The sequence below is a fragment of the Loxodonta africana genome, chromosome 1 (genome assembly GCF_030014295.1).
Source record: "Loxodonta africana isolate mLoxAfr1 chromosome 1, mLoxAfr1.hap2, whole genome shotgun sequence".
Lineage (NCBI taxonomy): Eukaryota > Metazoa > Chordata > Mammalia > Proboscidea > Elephantidae > Loxodonta > Loxodonta africana.
The window spans coordinates 65,785,810-65,809,325 of NC_087342.1; the positions used below are offsets into that span (position 1 = coordinate 65,785,810).

The 23,516-nt window shown below is 40.6% G+C and overlaps 1 long non-coding RNA gene across 1 annotated transcript in view; it reads right to left on the minus strand.

Moving 5' to 3' along the window:
* The window catches only part of LOC111752382 (uncharacterized), a 46,572-nt gene that overhangs the window by 17,865 nt on the left and 5,191 nt on the right, over window positions 1-23,516 (minus strand). The window contains exon 2 of the long non-coding RNA XR_002787329.2: window positions 21,992-22,082. This is a non-coding gene — a long non-coding RNA (uncharacterized LOC111752382). The remainder of the gene's footprint in view (window positions 1-21,991; window positions 22,083-23,516) is intronic.

Consider the following 23,516-nt stretch of genomic DNA (forward strand, 5'->3'; position numbering starts at 1 on the left):
GCTCCAGTTTCCATGGTCAGGGTGTTCTACTACCTTAGCTTCTAGAAAGAAGGAAAAGGTTCCAGGGAAAATTTACTTGTAAGTAGAAAAGGTAGTTTGTGTATCTGGTGTGATTTCAGAGGTTCCAGGTAAGCTGTCTTCTTCCTAACTATCTCCTCCATTCAGCTCCAATAATGCTTCGGAGTCTGAAAGTAGAGATTTCTTTTCTGTGACTTTATGATTCCTCTCAGAATCTGAATGGGTTGTAAATCTATTGGTCATTTATGCCTCTTTTCCTGGAGCTAAAGGATTAGGTGAGCTGTATAGCTATTGAAAGGAGCTTCGGTGGTGCTGTGATTAAGTGCTCAGCTGGTAAGTGAAAGGTTGGTGGTTCGAACCCACCAGCCGCTCTGCAGGAGAGAGATGTAGAAATCTGCTTTTGTAAAGATTTATAGCCTTGGAAACCCTATGAGGCAGTTCTACTGTGTCATACAGGATTCAGAACTGTCTCAACAGCAATGGGTTTGGGCTTTTGGTTTTATAGCTATTGAGGGTTTAGAGGGCAGTGGTATTGTATTCAGCTATTAGTATATGAAAACCCAACTATCAGTGACTTCAACAGACAACAATTCAGTTGTCAGTAGATCTCAAAGTGGTCTCGCACCAGCAGCATCAGCATCACCTGGGAACATGCTAGAAATGCAAGGTTTCAGGCACCCACCCCAGGCCTGCTGAATCAGCCACTCTGGAGGAAGGGCCCAGAAATCTGTTTTAATGAGCCCTTCAGGTGATCCATGTACCCCCTGGGGTTTAGGAACCACAGAGATTTCCCCTATAACTGGAGGTCCAGGGTTGGGCAGCTGAGGGATGGTCCTACGGCTCAACAATGTCACCAAGGACCCAGGCTCCTTCCATCCTCCTGCTCTGGTGCCTTTGGCATATGGCTTCCATCTTCATGACAGCAAGATGTACTCTAGACACCACCTCTGCATTCCACCTAGGAAAATGGGGGAATCCATAATGGGTGGTACTTATATCAAGAAAACAAAATTTTTGCCAGAAATCCTCTGCTTATGTCTCCTTGACAATAAATGTCACCAAAAAAACAAAACCAAACCCAGTGCCGTCGAATCAATTCCGACTCATGAAACCCTGGTGGCGCAGTGGTTAAGCGCTACGGCTGCTAACCAAAGGGTCGGCAGTTCGAATCTGCCAGGCGCTCCTTGGAAACTCTATGGGGCAGTTCTACTTTGTCCTGTAGGGTTGCTATGAGTCAGATAAATGTCACAGTCATGGCCAAATGCAGTAGAAGCTGGATCAGTAAGTATGTTTTAGCTGTGAATCCTGCCATCATCCCCTTTCCTACAAGCTGGGATTCTGTTAGTAGGAAGAATGGGGTGATGGATATTGTGTGTTGGCAAATCAGCAGGTTCTGTTATTTGCACTTAACTCAGAGATGGAAGAGGCCAAAATAGAGTGTGAAGTGGTCAAGAATGGATTTAAACTGCTTCATAACATTTCTGGAGATTGGCCTCTATATGATAAGCGCTCATAACTCTTTATAAGCCCCTACACTTGAACACCACCTGTCTTTCAGTTTGTTGTATTATGATGATTTATTGTTGCTCTAATGCTGGGAGCTATGCCACCGGCATTTCAAGTATCAACAGGGTCACCCATGGTGGACACGTTTCAGCTAGCAGAGCCTCTAGACTCAGACAGACTGGGAAGAAAGGCCTGAAGATCTACCTCTAAAAATTAGCCAATGAAAACTCTATGGTTCAAAACAGAATATTGTCTAAAATAGTCCTGGAAGATGAGCCCCCAAGGTTGGAAGGCACCCGTGGATTCAAACATACCAATGATCACGGCAATGATGCCAGACTAGGCAACATTTCGTTCTGTTGTGCATGGGGTTGCCATGGGTTGGGGGCTGACTCGACCGCAGCTAACAACGCACCTGAGAGAGACTGCATGAATAACAGTCACTGGGATCTGTGGCCAGCAGTTCCTTTTGTCCTCTGAGATCAAGACAAGCTCCATAATTCAACCAAATCTGAAACCCTAGCCTCAGCACCGAGAATGTATTCTGTCTTGCAAAAACCACAGATGCAATTAGCAGTGGGACAGAAACAGATTAAGAAGGGCTTGTTATGATGAGTTTGTTTACAGGAGTGCCCGCAGCCCGGGAGCAGGGAGCATAATTTATTTTTGCCTCTCAGCCTTGAGCCTGTTTTTTCCCTGAGTGTCTCCGCCTGTTGACTCGCTGTCTAGCTCAAGGAGTTTTTTCACTTCATTTCTACATATTCTTTGGACTAGGCCCCTGAATGGAAAGAAAAAATAAGTATTTTTTGCTTACTCATCCAAGGGCTGTCTGTTGAAAAAGAAAGGCTAGACCTGTTGTGGGCTGGATTAGGCATTTGGAGGTTATCGAGTGTAAGAGAGAGCTGGTTTAGCACAAGTCACGGTGGGAAATAAGCAGAAATGAAGTCCCTATATATGCTGCAATATGGGTGAACCTTGAAAACATTATGCTGAATGAAATAAGTCAATCACAAAAGGACAAACATTGTATGATTTCACCAACGTGGAACACTTAGAACAGGCAAATGTATAGACATCAGAGTTTAGCAGTGGTTATCAGGGACAGGAGGGAAGAGGAAGGAGGGAAATCTATGTTTAGTTTGCACTGACTTTCTGTTTATGGGGATGGATAATAAGGCAATGGATGTTGGTGATGTTTGCACAACGCAATCAATTTAATTGGCTTCATTGGATTGTACAAGTGAAAAGTGTTGACTTGGCAAATGTGTTACCTATATTTTTACAACACTTAAAAAGAAAGAGAGAGAAAAAATAAATCTAAGAGGAAAAAAGGCTATTAAAAAAAAAGAGGGAGTCAATGGGCAAGCCTGCATCCCCCAGCCTGCTGCCCGGAACGGGTGTGGCCCAGGGCTTACCCAAGGACTTTCATGTTTCCTTGCTACGAGGAGTAGGTTTTGCCCGTCAACACTACAGGTGGGTCCTAGGCAAGTGCCAAACAAGCAGCTGCACAGCCCAGGGACTTTGAGCTGTGTGCAGCTCCCCTCTCTTTGTACCCCTGCCAACTCATACACACCTGGGATCTCACCAGCTGCCTGCCCACTGCAGCCCTTTCCACCACGTGATCTAATCCTCATTCCACCTGCTCCTCTGCAGTGCCGCCAACCCCATCCCCACCTTGTCTAAATAAGGCTTGGGGAGGTTTGAACAGCACACACACTGTTCATGGTGAAAACAGCCAACTCCACTGATTTCATGGCAAATTATGAGGGATGAAGAACTTTGAAGAGAGGCCGGAGCTGACAATTAATCCGCTTGGTCACTTGGGGATCAAATCAAATTGGACCCAAGGTCTTGGCTCAAGAAGGGAATCAAACTCTCTCTTTTGGCATGGTGTGTGCATTGGACTGAGAATACAAACACCAACCCTCTCCATCTTCCTTCTTTGCCTATAGATGTTCATTTGTGACTAAAACACGGCGTGGGAGAGGCAAGTACTATAATTTAGTTTTTTTTAAGTGAATGCAGGGCTTCCATTTAATCCAGCAAAGATGTGTTTTGTCCTCCTTTTGTCTAAGACATCACTCAGTTAAGTGCTGGGGGTAATAAATCTGAGCAATACCAGATTTATTGCTTCAGGGAGTTCAAAATCCAGTAGAGGACATGGATAGCCTATTAAGTATAAATTTGACTATCTAGCACTCCAAGGTATAAAAATCTATACCAGTACCACCAGCTGCCATCAAGTTGATTCCAACTCATGGCAATTCCATGTGTGTCAGAGTCAAACTGTGCTCCATAGGATTTTCAATGGCTGATTTTTTGGAAGTAGATTGCCACGCCTTTCCTCTGAGATGCCTCAGGGTGGACTGGAATATCCAACTTTTCCATTAGCAGCTGAGCATGCTGTTTGCACACCCAGTGACCCCATTAAAAGCCATGTTGTTGTTGTGTGCCATTGAGTTTATTCCGACTCATAGCAACCCTACAGGACAGAGTAGAACTGCCCCATGGCATTTCCAAGGAATGACATGGATTTGAACTGCCAACCTCTTAGTTAGCACGGAGTTCTTAACCACTGCACCACCAGGGAAACTACTAATTCTGATTAGGATTACCAATGACTTTAGAGAGGAGGGGACATTTGAGCTGAGTTTTGAAAGATGAATGGTAGTTTTGTACTTTCTCTCTTTGGACAGACACTGTTAAGTGACCTGAGGTCAGGATACTTTCTTTAATTATGTCTGACACTGTTTTGCATCATTATTGCTCCAACATTTTGTGTGTGACTATAGTCCAAGGCTAAAAGCAGTAATCACCTTTGGAAACTGCCAACTAACATGAATAACTCTTCTGAGGCCAACTTTGCTCAAGGAAGTAATAAATGTCCTCTTGTGGCTAATGGCAATAAGCATGAAAGTCTCTCTCTGGCTCCCTCCCTGTCCTGTGACTTTGGACATGAAACTTAATATATCAATTTGTTGCTTTTACAAATGTGGATTAAGATGGTGTTAATTAATCAGCAAATAAGTTACAAGCACTTGTATGTGCTTGGTACTATTCACTGACAGTTCTGTCACAAAAGTGCAAGAAAGATGAAAAATAGGACTATAAAGCATGCTAATTGTCATATGTAAGAAACCACCTTATTACGTTAAAACAGAACTTGTTCAAGTGGCCTCTAAAGTTTTTAGGTAGCTGGCAAATTTTAGAATTCTAGGAACTTTTCTAATAATTTTACACCTCCCCTTGATTAGAGATCATTCACTATGGTAGACTGGTAGACATGAGTGCTGCTCACTAATATTTCCAGTTCTCAGGGAGCATTGTTACTGCTGCTAGCTGCTGTTGAGTGGGCCCCCAATTCATGGTGACCCCATGCACAATAGAATGAAAAGCTGCTTGGTCCTGTGCCATCCTCATGATGGGTTGGGTATTGGACCATTATGATCCACAGAGTTTTCATTGGCTGATTTTTAATTCCTAGTCTGCCTTAGTCTGCAAGCTCTCCTGAAACTTGTTCAGCACCACAGCAACCCACGAGCCTTCACTAACAAATGGGTGGTGGCTGTGCGTGAGATGCATTGGCCAGGAATCGAACCCATCTACCGCATGGAAGGGAGGATTTTGTCATTCAACCACCACTGCCCCCTCTGGGAGCATTGGTGATTGCATTTCTTTATTTGCTTGAGGTTAGGCATGACCATGTGTCAGGCTTTTATCAATTAAATGTAAGTGGAAATGGCATTTCATATTTGAGTTGAAGCATTTAATTGCCAGCGCACGGTTACCATTATTAACTTTTTAAAATGGAAGAGACTGGAATAAATTAGAACACACCCACCCTAAGTAAATGGATGCACAGTAGTTATTTCAAGGTATTGTTGTACATGCTTAGACCCTTTACATACAAAGCTTATAGCACTTCATATAAACTATCTCATTTTAATTCTCACAACAATACTCTGTGACAGATATTATACAACAGATGAGAGAACCAAGAATCACAGAGTTCAAGTAACTTGCCCAAGATCACAAAAAATTGTCAAGGTGATGCCAAAAGCCAAGTTCTTTCCGTTATCCTCACTGCCTTCCAGGATGTTAATGTAGATTGCTTCCTGATTGTATTATTTTGTACAGATTAGCATGAAGCCAAAGCCCACATGGGCCAGGTAATTAGCCTTTTTTCCTACAGTCTCTAACCTCAGTCTCACCTGAATTCTGAATCAAATGTCTGAGGGATGTGTGCCTTCAGTGTTGGAGAAACCAGATAAGAGAATGTGGAAGGAATGGGGGAAACCCATCCCAACTTCTGGAAAACACAAACCAGATAACTGGTCAACAGGGACATCACTATGTATGAAATACAAACAAGATTTAATGTAAAATGTTTCTTGTTAGCCATTGTTCATGGCGACCCCATGTACAATGGAACAGAACATCGCCTGCTTCTGTACCATGTTCATGATCATTGTTATGTTTGAGTCTGTTGTTGTGGCTACTGTGTATCTTGACTGCCTTCCAACCTAGGGCGCTCATCTTCCATCACTATTATCAGGCAATATCCTGTTGTGATCCATTCCATAGGTTTCCATTGCCTAATTTTCAGAAGTAGATCACCAGGCCTTTCTTCCTAGTCTGTCTTAGCCTTGGAAGCTCTGATGAAACCTGTCTACCATGGGTGACCCTGCTGGTATTTGAAATGCTGGTGGCATAGCTCCCAGTGTCATAGCAACATGCAAGCCACAACAGTATAACCAACTGACAGACAGTTGGTGGATGTGATACTGAGATTAAGCAAAACTCAGAATTTCAAAAGTTCTAAAAAGGTTGTCCATGTTCTATTTTTCTAGCAAAAAAAAATGGTTATAACCTAACTAGGGCAAGTGTACCAGTTCTGACCTTAATATGTCCAATAAAGTTTTCATGATTTCACACAGTGAGAGTCTTGCCCGTATCCCTGACAATGGATAAGCACTCCAGTTTCCCCGTATTTGCATATGGCCTGCAGTCTAGCATCAGGGTTATACACAGAACAGAGTGAAGCTCTATGAGGACAGGAACCATGGCGATCTTGTTAATTAAATGGATCTTTTTTTTAATGCCTAGTTTAATGTCCCGGCAGAGAGTAAACACTTTGAAGTATTCGTTAAACTAACAAAGAACCCATGACCACTGACATGGATTACAAAATAAACACAGAAGGGATTGTGGTTCTGCCAAAATGAAAGACCTGATTTAGCCAATCACATGAAGGGCTGTCCCTAAAATCTGCTTATGAAACCATACCTAAGAGCCTATCTGAAGCCCAAACTCAAAAATGGAAAATGATCTTTCCCTCTATATGTAAGCTGAGAACCTCCTTAGAGGTTTCTGTTTTATGCACTCTAATTTAATATTAATAAGAATTATGTTGCTGTTCCTAATATATTCCTTTGGTAAAGGGAGAAATTTAAATTGGGAGCTTTTGGAGGATTTTTTATTCAGGATATGCTGGCATCTGGCCTTGGCTTTCACAAGTGGAAACGAAAGCTCAGTCGAATGAGCATTGGACACGCACTGCCAAGCCAGCTGCCAAGTAGGAAGAAACTATTTGAAGAATCCCATGTTGCTCTTTGAAGTGTGATCCACCTGACTCAACAACAGCCACCAGGCAATTGGACTTTTTGAAGTGTCCATTGATTTAAGAAGAATGGCTCATTATTTGGAAATTCTAATTCCAATACATGCACCATCTTCCACAGTGAAGGTAATAGATAGTCACCAGAGAGGTTTTTCTCAACCATATATACCTATACATGGTAGATATTACAAAGATGAAAGATGTATCTGCGTGTACAAATGTATTTCATGAGAATCAGAGCATCTCATTTTAATTAATAACTATTTTTCCCCCTAGGGATAATTTTTCTGACTCTAATGAAAAATTGAGTCTTATTTAAAAAGAAAAAAAATGTTTGCATTAATGGGGATAGGACTGTAAAAAGCCTTCTGGTGCCAGAACTACTGCCTAAGGCAACTCCTCTTTATTTATAGAAGGTCCATGGCTACTTGGAATGATGAAAAAACTGGTGCTGCATGACATTTTCTAAGTATCCAGTGGTTATTAGCGAAGCTCCTTCATCTTGTTCTATATATTCGTCCTTTAAGTTTCTAGTAGAGGGATTCAGAGAAGCAGATGAACTGCACTATCACTCTAGAATTGGTTTTGTGAAGAGGCTGAAAGAGGAATGTACAATGGCCCTGTTTTCCAAATCGATACTGAACTAAAAGAAAGTGAGTTAATTTTATTATTGTGTCTCCCCAACACACACACAAATCAGGGCATGTGATCTAACAGATGTAAATGGGACAAAGTAATTAAAACTGGGACTGTAAAAGATAGTCTAGGCAACACAGAGACCACTCATTAAGTGCCTTACTGGACAATTGCGGTATAGAGCACAGTCTTTAGGCAAGTATGGAGCCCTGGTGGTGGAGTGGTTAGAGCTAAGCTGCTAACTGAAAGGTTTGGCGGTTTGAATCCACCGATTGCTCCCTGGAAGCCCAATGGGGAAGTCCTACTCTGTCCTACAGGGTTACAATGAGTCAGAATCAACTCATCGGCAATGGGTTTGGTTTGGTTTATAGGCAAGTATGTGCCTTTAAGGAAGTGATGGACTTAGGGATGGGAGCAAAGAGGGAGGAAGGTATACCCTAAGTAAATAGAGAAAAGTAAAAAAGGAACAAATACCTTCATGAGCCTGCCTTGAGGACGTGAATGGATTTATGTTTCTTCTTCATGTTTCTGAAATCTTTTAGGGAATGTGTTTCAGATAGTATTGTGACCAATTGCAAATAATAGAAAACCCAACTATGGTGGTGGAATAAAAGTGGATTTTTCTTATTAGAAGTTTGGAGGTTGGTGATTGCTGGCGTCAGTTCAATGACTCAAAACTGTAGGGAAATGTCTCTGTGAGTCTCTTGGCCTTTCCCTCATAGTGCTATGATGGCTGCTGTAGCTCCAGACATCACATCTGCATTTAAGAGAAGGAGAAAGGAAAAGTGGTTTTGCCAGACATATTTGTTATGTTTTACCAAAAAAAAAAAATTTATCCAGAGCCCTGACCCTTGATCCCACAGATATTCATTCATTTAACATTACCCTGAGTTTTCACACCATTACATCTAACTACGAAGGAAGATGGGAAAGTATTTAACTATCTCAGCTTTTAGAGTAGAGGCAGGCAAGGGAAAAATAATGAGGAATGGGTATTGCGTCTACAGTCTACTTGTCTGACATGAGAAGACTGCTCAGTTATTTTCCATATTTATTTAGAAAACAAGAAAAGTTTCCATTAGACATAGGAAAAAAGTCTTAACCCTCAAGTCAGACTACTGAGACAGACAGCAATGCCTTGGAGATCTTCTGCTATTAATGTGTCTTAAAAGAATTTGGTATTCAGTTGTCTGAAGCCTGGGGCCTAGACCAGATGATTTCAGTAGGTCTATGATTATTTGATTCATCATTTCAAAGCTACACATTCTCCATCTCTCAGAGCACTGTGAAATAACAAACAAGAAAAACCAAGGTGCCTTCTCCCCTGTTCTTCTCCCCCCCTTATCTACTTCATTGGAAACTACCAAATGCACTTAACTTTTAGAGATTCTAACGCTGTTCAAAACTGGTTGCAGGAAAAGATCAGACTTAACGGTCTGACTGAGACAAGAAGGACCCCGGAGATCATGGTCCCCAGACCTTCTGTTAGCCCAAGACTGGAACCAGTCCCAGAGACAACTCTTCAGGCAGGGATTGGACTGGATTATATATAAAGTAGAAAATGACACTGGTGAGGAGTGAGCTTCTTGGATCAAGTAGACACATGAGACTATGTGGGCAGCTCCTGTCTGGAGGGGAGATGAGAAGGCAGAGGGGGACAGAAGCTGGCTGAATGGGCACGGAAACACAGGCTGGAGAGAAGGAATGTGTTGTCTCATTAGGGGTAGAGCAGCTAGGAGTACATAAAAAAAAAAATTTTTTTTTTAAGTTATATATAAATTTTTGGTATGAGAGGCTGACTTGATTTGTAAACTTTCACTTAAAGCACAATAAAAATTAAAAAAAAAAAACTGGTTGCAGGTCTGTCAAGGAAAAAAGCAAGAACTGGATAAATGAAGTATAAGGTAAAGATCGGGAAATCATGGTTTGTTTAGTTTCCCTAAATGTATTTGGGTAAAGCTAAAAATTGATCTAAGATCCTATCAGGCAGATATGGAACAGTTACTTGACTATGATGTGGGCATTTTACAGTAGAGCCTCAAAACTTTCCTCGACATAATATTATACACCATTATGTGTTATGCTTATTCTTTAAGTAAACACATTTGTAAATCACTGGGCAAACATGTTGGGATCCCATGGTTTATTTCTGCTTTGTGTTGCACTGTAGTCTTGGCTACCCCAGGTTCCCTGATGGCAAGGAGGAACCTTTTCCAGACAATCACTCAGGCCCCGAGGCAGGGAAGACAATGGTGCATTGTGAACTTACTTGCACAAGGTTTACGAATGTGGTGCAATCTTGCTGTGCCCATGGCCTGAACTTCAGAAACCCATCGATGATTCCCGCCAGCCTATACTTGTCAGCCAGAAGGCATGAGGAAGACTGGGTAAAGTCCCTTCTCTTAACCACATTTAAAGATGATCTAAAAGACACTTTCTTAAAGACACTTTCTTCCCCTCTGGTTTTGTAAATGACCAGAAACAGGAGTGGGACTGGTTTCACAATAATGAAACAAATCATCTTTTTCACACATATTTATTTTTATTATATTACCAGGTTAGTCTAGGGAAATTTGTTAGCATCTATTTCTTCTGTAGACTTTTGGATAGCTGATAGCCCTTTTTGTTTTCACCAGGTTCCAGGCTCTATGCGAGGTGGACCCTAAATTATCTCTAATTTATTTCATCCATTCGACAAAATTTTTATTGAACATCTGTTATGAGCTGGTCATGTTCTGAGTATTTGAGACACTTGCTATTGCTAACAGTCACAACATTACCAGGTAATTGCTATTATCTACATAATAATTTTACCTACATAAAAATATTGTCATGGATTGAACTGTGTCCCCCAAAATATTTGTCAACTTGGCTAGGCCATGATTCCCAGTATTGTGTGATTGTCCACCATTTAGTCACCTGATGTGATTTTCCTATGTGTTGTAAATCCTACCGCTATGATGTTAATGAGGTAGGATTAGCAGCAGTTATGTTAATGGAGCAGGACTCAATCTACAAGATTAAGTTTCATTTTAAACCAATCTCTTTGAGATAGAAAAGGGAAAAGTGAGCAGACACAGGGACCTCCTATCACTAAGAAACTAGAGCAAGGAGAATACCGTGTCCTTTGGACCCAAGATCCCTGCTTTGAGAAGCTACTGGACTGGGGAAGACTGATGACAAGGACCTTCCTTCAGAACCAACAGAGAAAGAAAGCCTTCCCCTGGAGCTGGCACCCGAAATTCGGACTTCTAGCCTCCTAGACTGTGGAAGAACCAATTTCTCTTTGTTAAAGCCATCCACTTGTGGTATTTCTGTTATAGCATCATTGGATAATTAAGGCAAATATTATCTATTTGCCTTAAATAAAGATTAACAAACTAAGGTCCAGAGAGAATAAACAACTTCTCAGTCACACAGCTAGTGTGTGGCAAAGCTGGGTTTAAACCCATAGTCCATACGTTTTACACAGTATCTTGCTGCCTTCCTCCTATCGACTGATCTTATCGCAAATGTCCATCATTATAAATGGATGAAATCTTTTTGTGTGTGTGGTAAAAATATATATGATGGAACATTCACCAATTCAACAATTTTTATGTGTACAATTCAGTGGCATTGATTACATTCGTCATGTTAGGCGATCAACACCACTGTTTCCAAATTATTCTACCACCATTAACAGAAGCTCAGTGCCCCCTAAGCAATGACTCCTCCTTTCCTCTCCCCTCCCACCCCTGGTAACCACTAATCAGCTTTGGTCTCTATACATTTGACTATTTCACACATGTAGGATCATACAGAATTTGTCCTTTTGTGACTGTCTTATTTCATTCAGCATAATGTTTTTTCAAGGTTCATTTATATGTAGCATGTATCAGAATTCCTTTCTTTTTATGGCTGAGTAATATTCCACTGTGTGCATGTACCACATTTTGTTTATCCATTTATCTGTCGATGGATATTTAGCTTGTTTTAAAATCTTTCTTGAGATTATAATTCATGAACATTTATGCTTACTCTTCCAAAAATAGGTAATGTTCATAGTATGAGAATTAAGAGGAAAATTCTACCTTTGCTAAGCCCTCCTCCCTAAATTGCTCATCTTCAAAATCTGACTTTAGAAACCTTTAATTCGAAGGGATAGCTAATTCATGCTTCCGTTCAGTGTCCTGGCAGACTAACTTTAGATTGAGGGTTAGGGGGATCCTGGTAGGAGTATCCTCACAGACACAAGAATCTTGAACTACAGTCAGAAAGGAGACCCAGAGTTTCTGATCTGCTTGCTCACCAGCTGAATAACTTTAAGTTGTTTAAATTCTGAATGTCCCAAGTTTGAAGCCGTGAGAATCAAATGAGAGAACATGAAAGTGGCTTGGAAATCATAAAGCAAATATATAGATATAAAGAACTACCATTATCATAACTTACAAAACAGAAGAGAAAGAAAAAGACAGCATGAGAAAACACTTCAGCTGAACTTTACAAACCTTCTAATAAAAGATTATGTAATGAAAAGGCTACGAGGAGGGATAATGAAATTAAGCATTTTCTGTCACAACCCCTTTCCTACTGGTATCTGGGGCATGGAATTCTGAATATCATTAATTCTTCTTGAGCATAAACTCAACTGTGGTCAAGGGTGGATCCTTCTTGCCCCGCCGATCTTCTAAAAACTAAGTATGATGGTTTAGTGGGTTCTCAATGATGACTACTGAATGGAACGTTCATAGCGTATCAGAGGCAAGTGGAGGGCAAGGCAGCTGCTTGCCATTTGGTTGGTGAACCCCAAATGGCCTCCACGTGGCCACAGGCAAGAATCACAGAGGTAGGTCTTTAAGTGTCTTTAGACTTAAAGATGCAGGCATGGAGGGAAGAGAACCAGAATGATTTTTGGTGGCCTAAAGCAATCCAGTAATTGAAGTCTTCTGGAATGAGGTAGATTATAAATGGAAATTTATACTTAATGGTCAATTATACTTAATGATCAATTAGGGTGGCTAATTTTGCTTTTCTTCCTTTCCCTAACAACCTTTCTTGAGGGATAAATAGAAGAATTGGTGGACTTGAAAAATACAAAGACTTCTAAATAAGGGTTGAGTCTCAATATACACCAAGAGCTTTACACTGTTCGGATCCTGTTTTAGCAATTTCATTTATAGGAACTTATCTTAAGCAAAGAAGCAAACACTTTAAGTTATTCATATAAGAATAGTGTTACTTAGGTAACAGGTATGAATTTCTCTTAATGCTTGGGTACCAAATAACCTTTCTAAGCAAATTAAGTCTGGTTTATCACCCATTAGCCAGGGTTGGTGGGTAGTCTAAGCACAATCTTTTTTTTTTTTGAATTTTACTTTTCCTCTTTCATCCCTTAGGATTGTCAAGAATCCTTGGGTTTAAACTGTACAGGAATTTAGGAAAGGTAGTTCCTAGTTCAAACTGTGACGTTGGCAAAGAATATTGTAGAATGTCAAAAGTATGAACAAATCAATCTTAAATACAACCAGAATGTTCCTGAGATGCAAGGATGGTGAGACTTCGACTCATTTACTTTAGACACATCTTTAGAAAAGACCAATTACTAGAAAAGGACATCATGTTTGGTAAAGTAGAGGGCCAATGAAAACAAGAAAAACGCTCAATGAGATGGATTGACATAGTAGTTGCAACAGTGGATTCAAACATATCGATAGTCATGAAGATGGCACAGGAACTGGACAACATTGTTCTGTTATACATGAGGTCTACATGAGTCAGAGCCAACTCAACAGCAACTAACAAAGTTCCTAGGAGCTTCACTATCCAGTATTTCATACTGCCAAGGCCAACACCTCTGCTCACAACTTCACAAATACTTGAGCCAAACTCAGCCACAGAGACCAGGGTAGTCCTCAGGAACCCTCACAGTCCCATATCTTAGGTTCTGCCACCTCCAGGATGTCATCACCAGCTTCCTGAAGAATCCTTTCCTCTTTGCAAGTTTCAGAATGTTCCACAGTTCTTTTTTTGGTCAGTCCCTTTTCCCTTTTTACTCTAGAATTTCAAAGCCTCCAACCCTTTCCTATCTAGCATTCTCAGTTTACCAGACTTCCAGTTGACATACCTCTCTGAGCACACATTTTTGGAAACAAAAGCCTGTTAACTTGCGTTTGGGGCCAAAGAAAGCCCGGATCATCACAACCCAAAGTCCAACATGGGCTCTTGGGAGGAAAAGGGAAGAAGACCTCTGTTGTTTCATAATGAACCTGTTGTTGTTGTGTGCCCTCGATTCAGTTCTGACTCATAGCGACCCTATACGACGACAGGAACTGCCCCATACAGTTTCCTGAAATCTTTATGGGAGCAGACAGCCAGGTTTTTTCTCCTGCGGAGCTACTGGTGAGTTCAAACCGTCAACATTTTGTTTAGCAGCTGAACGCTTAGCCATTTTGCCACCAGGGCTCCTTATAATGAACCTACAGCCTAGAAAACCAAAAAACCAAATCTGTTGCCGTCACGTCACATCAATTCTGACTCATAGTGACCTGTTTATTCCCAAACAATGTATTCTGCCACATTAAATTTTTAATAAGTCATCAAATTACACTTATAATTGTGAAATTCTGGAAGAAACTTAAATGTCTTACTAAAGGGGTTGTATACTAGAATAATATAGAGTGATTAAAGGGCTCAGTTTTTTTAAAACTATTTCAATAATTTGGAAAAGCACTCATGGTACACTCAAAAAAAAGTAGGAGAAAGATGTGGCAGTCTGCTTCCAGCCTTGCAAGCTCTATGGGGTAGTTTAACTCTGTCCTATAGGGTCACTATATGTTGAAATCACTATGTTTTGGGTGGTTTTTTACATAGTAATAAAGACAAAAAACCTGTTGCCATCAAGTCAATTCTGACTCATAGCTGCCCTATAAGACAGAATAGAACTGCCCCATGGGGTTTTCAGGGAGCAGCTGGTGGGTTTGAACCGACAACCTTTTGGTTAGCAACCCAACTGCACCATCAGGGCATCTATAAATGACGTTTACATGTCCATGATTTATTGTGTGTAAACCACCTACACAGTCCCGGCTACATCCTCTCGCCTTATTTCCTAAATCTTTTTCTCTTTTTGTCTCTGGAATTTTCTTTCAGAAATCCAATGGTGAAAATTATCACATTTAACCAGGTTTTATTTTATGAAATGATGAGTCTCCTACCTTTAGATATTAATTTCTTAACATCTCTGTTTTAAACTTATGCACTGAATACTGAATTCAGCACGAATGGCTCCTTTCTTTAAGTGTGGATTGACTCCAATCATCTCCTAACTCAGCTGCTGCTGGCTTTCTGGCTAGGTCAAATACAAAAACCAGTGTACCACTTTGATATGCCAGTAGAGAGAAAGAGAGAGGAAATTCTTTTCACTTGTCAGAACATACATAAATACAAAATGGAATTTCCATATTTTTAGAATTTACTAACATTTTTTAAATTCTGGACTAAAAACCTCAGCTAGAGACTGGGCATCCTAGCGGGTAATCACCCTTTTTCCCTTCGTACTAACAGTGAAGGTGTGCTTGCCCACTAAGACAACTACCAGCCAATCAGGTTCTTAGTGAACTGAGATATTCAAAAGCTAGCTTAGGTAACAGGCCTGGCTCAGTATTTTCAGGGCCCAGGCAAGAGTACAGATGGAAGTCCCTATACTGTATTTCTAAATATTTAAAAGGTACAGATCAAGCCAACGCATTGTTAAATAACTTCTACCCTCTTATCTTGATAAATACCCCTGCCTAAAGCCAAAGTTAGGGGCAGTGGTGGTTCAGTGGTATAATTATTGCCTTCCATGCAGCAGACCCAGGTTCAATTCCCAGCTAATGTACTTCATGTGTAACCACCACCCATCTCCATGATGGTGCAGGACCTGGCAACATTTCATTTCTTTGTACATGGGGTCACCATGAATCAGGGCCGACTCCACAGCAGCTAACAACAAAAACAAGGCCATAGTTGAATTTAGGATTCTCCCCAGCCCTGGTGTTCCATGTGAGACTCTGGCAGCCATGTGGAGAGGGCCAATGCCTGTTCTCTGGCCTGACCCACTCCTCTGCCCACTGCTGGCTCTCTCTTGCACTAGAAAAGCCCTCTCTCAAATATGTGGATATTCCAGCACACCTGATGCTCTTCCCCAACAGCCTGGCAGCAAGTTCATCCTCGGAATGGTGGTCCCAGGGAAGATGTCCACGCAGGCCTGGGGTGCAGCGCTGTTTGCGCACAACTTCAGGACTCCAGGGTCTGGACACCCAGAGCATGCTCTAAAGGGGGTGAAGCACAGGCTCTGGGTAGACATGCCCCCTAACGTACTCCTTACCCTGTGACAGGGCAAGTGGATGGGTGGAAAGGACTCTCTAACGTGCAGCTGTCTATCTAAAGGGTAGGTCCCAGGGCAGCCACCCCTCATGCTGGGTCAAAGGGTGGAGTTTTTCTAGTTTATCCTCAGTGATGTGTTGTGTTTCATGGGGTGGAAAGGGGTCAGGGATAGTATGGTAGAAAATTAATTTTCTATGATGCTACTCTTTGACCCTCCTAGAGGGAAAGACCCTATGCCTTCCCCTTTTATTATAATTAAATTTTAGTTATGCTTGAATATTATCCATAATTTGATTTTTCAAGATAGAATTCTGAAATACCACTTTCCTGGAGAACCCCTGAGGAAAACCTGGAGAACTCACTTAGAAGAGCTTAGTTATTCATTGGCAGTTTTTGCTCCTCAGTGGGCTAAAGGCTGGGGGAGTTTTTAGAACTTGAAAAGGGAATTTAGATTGGAGGTCTACCAAAACCAAAAATCAAACCCACTGCTGTCTAGTCGATTCCAACTCATAGTGACCCTACAGGACAGAGTAGAACTGAGCAGCTGGTTAATTCGAACTGCCAACCTTTTGTTTAGCAGCTGAGTTCTTAGCCACTGTACCACCAGGGCTCCTGGAGGTCCACTAGCATAAGCAAATTTGGACATCAGAAGAGAGGACAGCAGTCTGCTAGGATTTATTAGATGACTGATGATGGAGGGTCAATTGAGTTGTATGATGATGGCAATGATTATAATGACACTAGTATACAGTGGAAGCCCTGGTGGCACATTGGTTAAGAGCTCGGTTGCTAACCAAAAGGTTGGCAGTTTGAATCCATCAACTGCTCCTTGGAAACTCTATGGGGCAGTTCTACTCTGTCCTGTAGAGTTGCTATGAGTTGGAATTGACTCAACAGCAGTGGGTTTGGTTTTGATTAGTATACAGTGAGGAAGTCACTAGTGTGCAAATGGTTAATGTGCTTGGTGCTAACCAAAAAGGTTGGAGGTTCCAGTACACCTAGAGGCATCTTAGAAGAAAGAACTGGTGATTTACTTCAGAAAAATCAGCATTGAAAACCCGATGGAGCACAGTTCTACTCTGCCACACATGGGGTCATTATGAGTCAGAGTTGACTCAAAAACAACTGGTTACTGGTAAGACATAGTGAGTAAGATATAGTAAGATACAGTGGTAAGATATAGTAGGTGCCATGTTCTGTACTAAATACATTATATTATGTCATTTTAAATTCACAGCAACCCTATGAAGAACTGAACCTTAAAAGTTTCAGTAACTTGCCTGGAATAATGCTACCAGTAATGGGCCAAAACTGAGATTACAATCTAGGTTTGTCTTGCAATAGAGCTTAAAGTCTTAACCCATCTGTTTCATCCGAAATTTAGTATATAAAAATAGGCAAATTGGTACAGTTCCAACCAAGGATAGACTCAGCATTAATAGCTAGCCCTGGCAGTGCAATGGTTACACTTTTGGCTGGTAACCAGAAGGTTGATGGTTCAAACCCACCCAGTGGCTACTTCTGGACAAAAACCTGTCTATCTGCTTCTGTAAAGACTACAGCCAAGAAAACCAGAGCTTCAAACCAGTTCATTTGGGTTCAAATTCCTACTGAGAATTTGCGTTTCTACTCCAGATATACTAAATCAAAGTCTACAGTTTAACAAGATCTCCAGGTGATTCTTACGTATAATAAATTTTGAGAACACTGCTCTATTAGTGGTTCTCAAAATTGGTCCCTAACCAGTAGCATTAGCATCGCCTGGGAACTTGTTAGAAATGCAAATTCTCAGCAGGGGTTTGAACCTAACTGGTTGATTGAAGATTGGATTCAATAGCATTCAACAACCAGAGCTTTAGGCATTCTGAACTAAATGAAGAAAGATGGCCTGAGGGAGGAGACACCTAGAAGGTGGTGTCCTGTGTAGATGACCCAAAGCCTGAGGAAGGAAGCTTTAGGAATATCCTCACCCAGTGGGCCAGCACCAAGGCAGAACTTAAAAGCTACACCTTTTTACTACTACCGAATGCAGTGTTTTATGGACTAGAGCTAGAGACTAGAAATTGTAATCTCTGAAATTTGGCAAATATTGGAAGCATAGAGAATGTCCCCATTCTTAGCAACCCAAATATTATAGAAGATTGATCTAGGATTCAGTTAAGAGAGGAATGGGTAAATCTCATCTACAAGATTGAATCCAAGAGTTGAATGAATGCAGAGGTATCTAGAGGGCAATCCTCAACTCACTTACGTTTTAATTGAGACCAAGACAAATTAATTCCTTTAAGAGTTCTTGTGATTCTCTAATTCCCCACCTTTGCTTTCCATAATCATTCCCCTCAAGTTGCATGCGGTAAAATTACTTGAAAAATGAAGAGATTTGTTTCCTGGTTTCTGAGAAAAAAAATTAGGAGTAGGGAATAGGGAGTAGGGAGGAAGCAGGAAAGAGAAAGTAGAAAGGAAAAAAAAAAAAAAAAGAAGAGGAAAGGGAAGAGGCAGAGAACAACCCAGGTGAAATAATAGTCGGTGGTTGTTGAGGAGGCAACTAGGTTGCTTCCCAGGAGCCTGCAGGAGAATGAAAGGAACACTTGTCCAAAAATGAGAATCACTGGTTCACCAGTTGCTATTCAGTGGATTCTAACTCATGTGGGAACCCCATGTGTGTCAGAGCAGACTGTGCTCCATAGGGTTTTCACTGGCTGATTTTTTAAACAGGTCACCAGGCCTTTCTTCAGAGATGCTTCTGAGTGGACTCGAACCTCCAATCTTTTTGGTTAGCCGCCAAGCACATTAACAATTTGTACCATTCAGGGACTCCAAGAATGGGAATGTTGTTGTTATTCGGTACTGTTGAGTCATTTCTGACTCACAGTAACCCTATGTACAGCAGAACAAAGCACTGCCTGGTCCTGGTCCTCCACCATCCTCCCAATTATCGGCTATGCATGAGCCCGTCTTTGAAGTCACTGTGTCAGTCCATCTTGTTCAGGGTCTTCCTCTCTTTTGCTGACCCTCTACTTTACCAAGAATGAGAATAACCCAAAACCCTTGCCATAGAGTCAATTCTGACTCATAGCAACCCTATAGAACAGCCCTCTAGGGTTCCCAAGGAGCGGCCAGGCTGGTGGATTCAAACTACTGACCTTTTGGCTAGCAGCCATAGTTCTTAACCCCTTTGCCACCAGGGTTTCCAGAATGGGAGTAGTCCCTGGCTATTCAGCAAGTATGCCCTGACACCTCCTCCATTGCAATACTGATGTAAGTTAACAGTGGTCCCTGGGCTTGGTGGGTGAAGGCTTACCTGGGGACGGAGGTTAGGGCTTGCTTCTCTCTACCAGAAATGAAAGATTTGTACCCTTCAATTTAAAATCTAGGATCCTGAGAATTTGCAACCAGCCACTTACCACGACAAAGTCATAGTTTATGCCACATAAGAAATAACACTGCATTTTTTTCGAAGTTCTATCTTCATCATATATAAATTTTACTTAAAGTAAATCACTATAGACAAACGTTGAACTCTAGTTAAACACTTTAGCAGGCATATCCTTAGAGGAAAGTGTACTGATATCTGCAACTTAGTCTGAATTACATCAAATAAATAAATAAAGTGGATTGATTGATAGTTGAGTAGATAAGTGATAAAGCAAGTATAATAAAATATTATTTATAGAAGCTTGATGGTTGGGACACAGGTGTTCACAATTTTTCAGCTTCTCTGCATGTTTGGGAAACCCTGGTGGCGTAGTGGTTAAATGCTACAGCTGCTAACCAAAGGGTCTGCAGTTCGAATCCACCAGGCGCTCCTTGGGAACTCTATGGGGCAGTTTTACTCTGTCCTATAGGGTCGCTGTGAGTTGGAATTGACTCGATGGCACTGGGTTTGGTTTTGGGTCTGCATGTTTGAAATTTTTCATGACAAGATGCTGGAAAAAAAATCTATCTTATCAAAAAGAGGGGGCTCTTTAAAAAGACAGTATGCACGCACACACACACACAATTATCAGCCTTTTTTAGTCGTGCAATTTTAAAAAAAGGACTCACTGAATAATGAGAGAGATTTCATTTTTTACCTGTTTCTTTTGTCTCATCTGCCTTTTTCTCTTTGGCAAACTACTAGAGCACAAATATTGGTACCTGGTAAAGGCACGTTTCATTACTACACGCTGAAAATTTCAGGGGAAATACACGATGCCATTGTTCTTGTAAAATATGTTAATTAGGCAAATCTTCTGTCAACTATGAATATTCTATTTGGCTCTATGTGAAATGCATCTGTTCATCACAGTATTTGTTAACTAGTTAACAAATGTTAAGTAGAGATTAATGCATATTGTCCCTGAAGAGTTTTTTGTTTTGTTTTTTTACTCCAAGAGGGACTTTAGTAATGAGATGAAATTTAAAATACACAGGTGTCCAGAACAACTGCAATGATGAAGGGATAAATTTTATACATTCTATCTTAAAGCACAAGGCATTTTTGTGGTGTTTATGCATGTGTTTCTATGTGTTTAAATTTTAAATTACTACTTGGCATTGTAGCCGATGCTCTGGAGTGACTGGGAGTCAGGAACAAGGAGAGAAGAGATACTTTTTTTTTTTTTTTTTACCTTTCTTCTGCCCGTTAAAAAAAAAAAAAAAGAAAGAAAGAAAAGCTGCAAAATAGTGTTAGGCTATGATTGTCAGGGATTTCACTTAAGTTAACCCCTGCTAGTATACGTTCACAGTTGATTCTTTAGTTTTCAAATCAATTGCAATTATAAAGTTATCCTTACAGTCTTTTTTAACCTATGCTAGATATGTCTAGAATGTCATAAGTAAGATATATCCATAAGTGGTAAAAACATTGTCCATAATGGATTAACACATATCTAATGAATTTATTTTAAAATATTATGTTTATTTGCATTCAATTACTTTTAGAATTTGAAAGGAAAATTTAACACTGGAGTTCAAGGTTTTTAAGCTAGTTAGAAGTGCTTATATAACGAATCTTTTCTTTTTTGTGCCAAAGAAGTGAATTTCACTATCCTCAAACAGTAACACATGATAGTAAATTCTTACTTATATTTTATTTAAAAAAAGGCTAATATTCTGGTACTACATCCTAAAGAAATAAACTCCTCATTCTCCAAAATAATAAAATGTAAATATTAAAATCTTAAGCTCCAAACTTGCTATTTTTATCAATAGAATATAATTAGTTTCTAGTAAGCCCCCAAAAGTAACATAAGTCTGATTCCCAAATATTCTTGGATCATTTTGGGATACTTTTATTACTTAAATATCAGACCCGTAAACCCGTTTGTTCGACCAATGATTACTCTGCTCAGATTTTGGCTATTAAAAAGCTTTAACATGGCTGAAAGTAAAAATCCTTGGCAGAATATAAGGACTGTGTTTTATGAAAAAAGAAAACACACTGGCACACAGATAGTGTGAACTTTCAAAAAGCCCTTTGTCAACTAACTGCCAAGCCTCTCAAAAGATAAGAATAATAGGTTCAGTATTAGAAACGTGAGCTCTCTAAAGAAAACAATATGGTAACATAATTGATATCTAGTAAGTTGCTTACTATTTGGAAAAAAAAAGATTACTTACTAAGAACTATTTTCCCTTTTCCTTTGAAAAGCATAGAAACCTTGAGTGCATATAGGTAAAGGGAACAAAAACTATATTTAAATCACTTTTTAAAATACCACGTTTTCACTTGTACTTAGGAAAAAAGTTGTTAGTTATTTTGAAGGTAGTGAGAATAACAGTAAGTAGGAAGAAAGCATAACATGAAAAGCATGTGTACCCACTGAAACCAAACAGTGAAGAACATACTCAATTGCACAAATGATTGGAAATACAACTTACCTCATTCTCAGGAAGGTACTGTGGGGGTGCCGGATATGGGACGGGGTAAGCCGTGACAACAGATCAAGGAACCTACCAGAGCCAGGGATCTCTATCAATAAAACAGAACGTTAGTCAGATGTGCTTCAAACCTCCCTTCCTCCCAAAGTGTTGCCAGACCTCAGAAACCCTACCTTACGTAATCAAACTTAAAGGACTTGAGTAGCAGGAACCCACAGACTGTCTTCATGCTACTGAAAGAAATATTCCAGAAGCCTTGTGCCTGTTAAACGATTACAGTCTGTTCTCAAATGAGGATTTATAAACATGCCACCTCCTGAGGATGGCACAAGTACCCTAAGATGAATTGTGTGGTCTGCCAGGAGAAAAGTTATCTTTAGTACAGACTTCTTCTGCTAGATCACATGCACACACAAACACAACCAAAGTCCTATCAAGGCTTCATTGAATCACTGAATACAACATACATACTTTTAATCAAAGCCACACAAAGGTATTCCTGCTTGGCTCCCCTGAGCTTATTTTCAATCTGAGAAGTTTTTAAACACACCATACCAGGATTCCAGTTCCTTGAAAGGATCTCTAACCTCAAAGCAGGTGGGGATTTCAAAGAAGACACAAAGACATACATCTTATCTCGGCTGCATTTTTAACCTCCCCTCCCACAACAGAATCTTCCCTCCCTTCTGGTAAGCACACGCTTGTAGGTATTCAAATAAAGAAGGTGTATAAATTAACAAGCCAATGCTCTGTTGTATCCAAGAATAAACCGCAAGCCCTCACAGGCGTACCCTTTCCCCAAACAGGCGTTCAGGGTATAGGCATTGGGAAAAAAAAAAAAGCCCAAGATACAAAATTGCAAATCAAATGAAAGAGACATGGTAACCTAGGAGAGTATTCTTTGCTAGGCTTTCAGAGTTGAGGTAGAAGGCACAGTGTTCCACTTTTGTTCCGGTGACAGATCCACAGACACCAGACATGGTGACATACAAAGGGCATTGATGGCACACAGTTAGTCTTAGTGAATGAGGTGAATTAGAGATCGTCTGATGGCATTCTGTTGTTGCCATTGTAATCACCGTCATTTTCCTGGGTAATGGTGCTTCGTGATGAAGTGCAGTGCTCACAGGATAATTGTGAAAGATACCGGAGGATTCGGGAGACAGCATCTGGTTTTAAAAGGCTCTTCAGATTCAGATTGGCATTTTACTTTATCTTGAAAATTTATTAGAGATTCAGATCATGCCGGTTTAAATGGAAAGGTGAAAGCAGGGTAATTTCAATCTATGAATTATTCAATCTCAGCCTGGCGAAATTGCCATCCATGAGCTGACGCTCTGACAGTCCTTTCGCGGAGCCTCCATTATGCTTGTCATTTTTATTTCTTTATCTATGAGCGCGTTCTTGGTTACAGGGTTTGTCCCTTAGGGCTCAGCTTCACAAACCAAGGATTTCAAATTGGCAATAACCTAAACGTGCGGCTGTCTCAAATTGCTGTCTTCACGGACTGTCTTTTTTTCCAAAT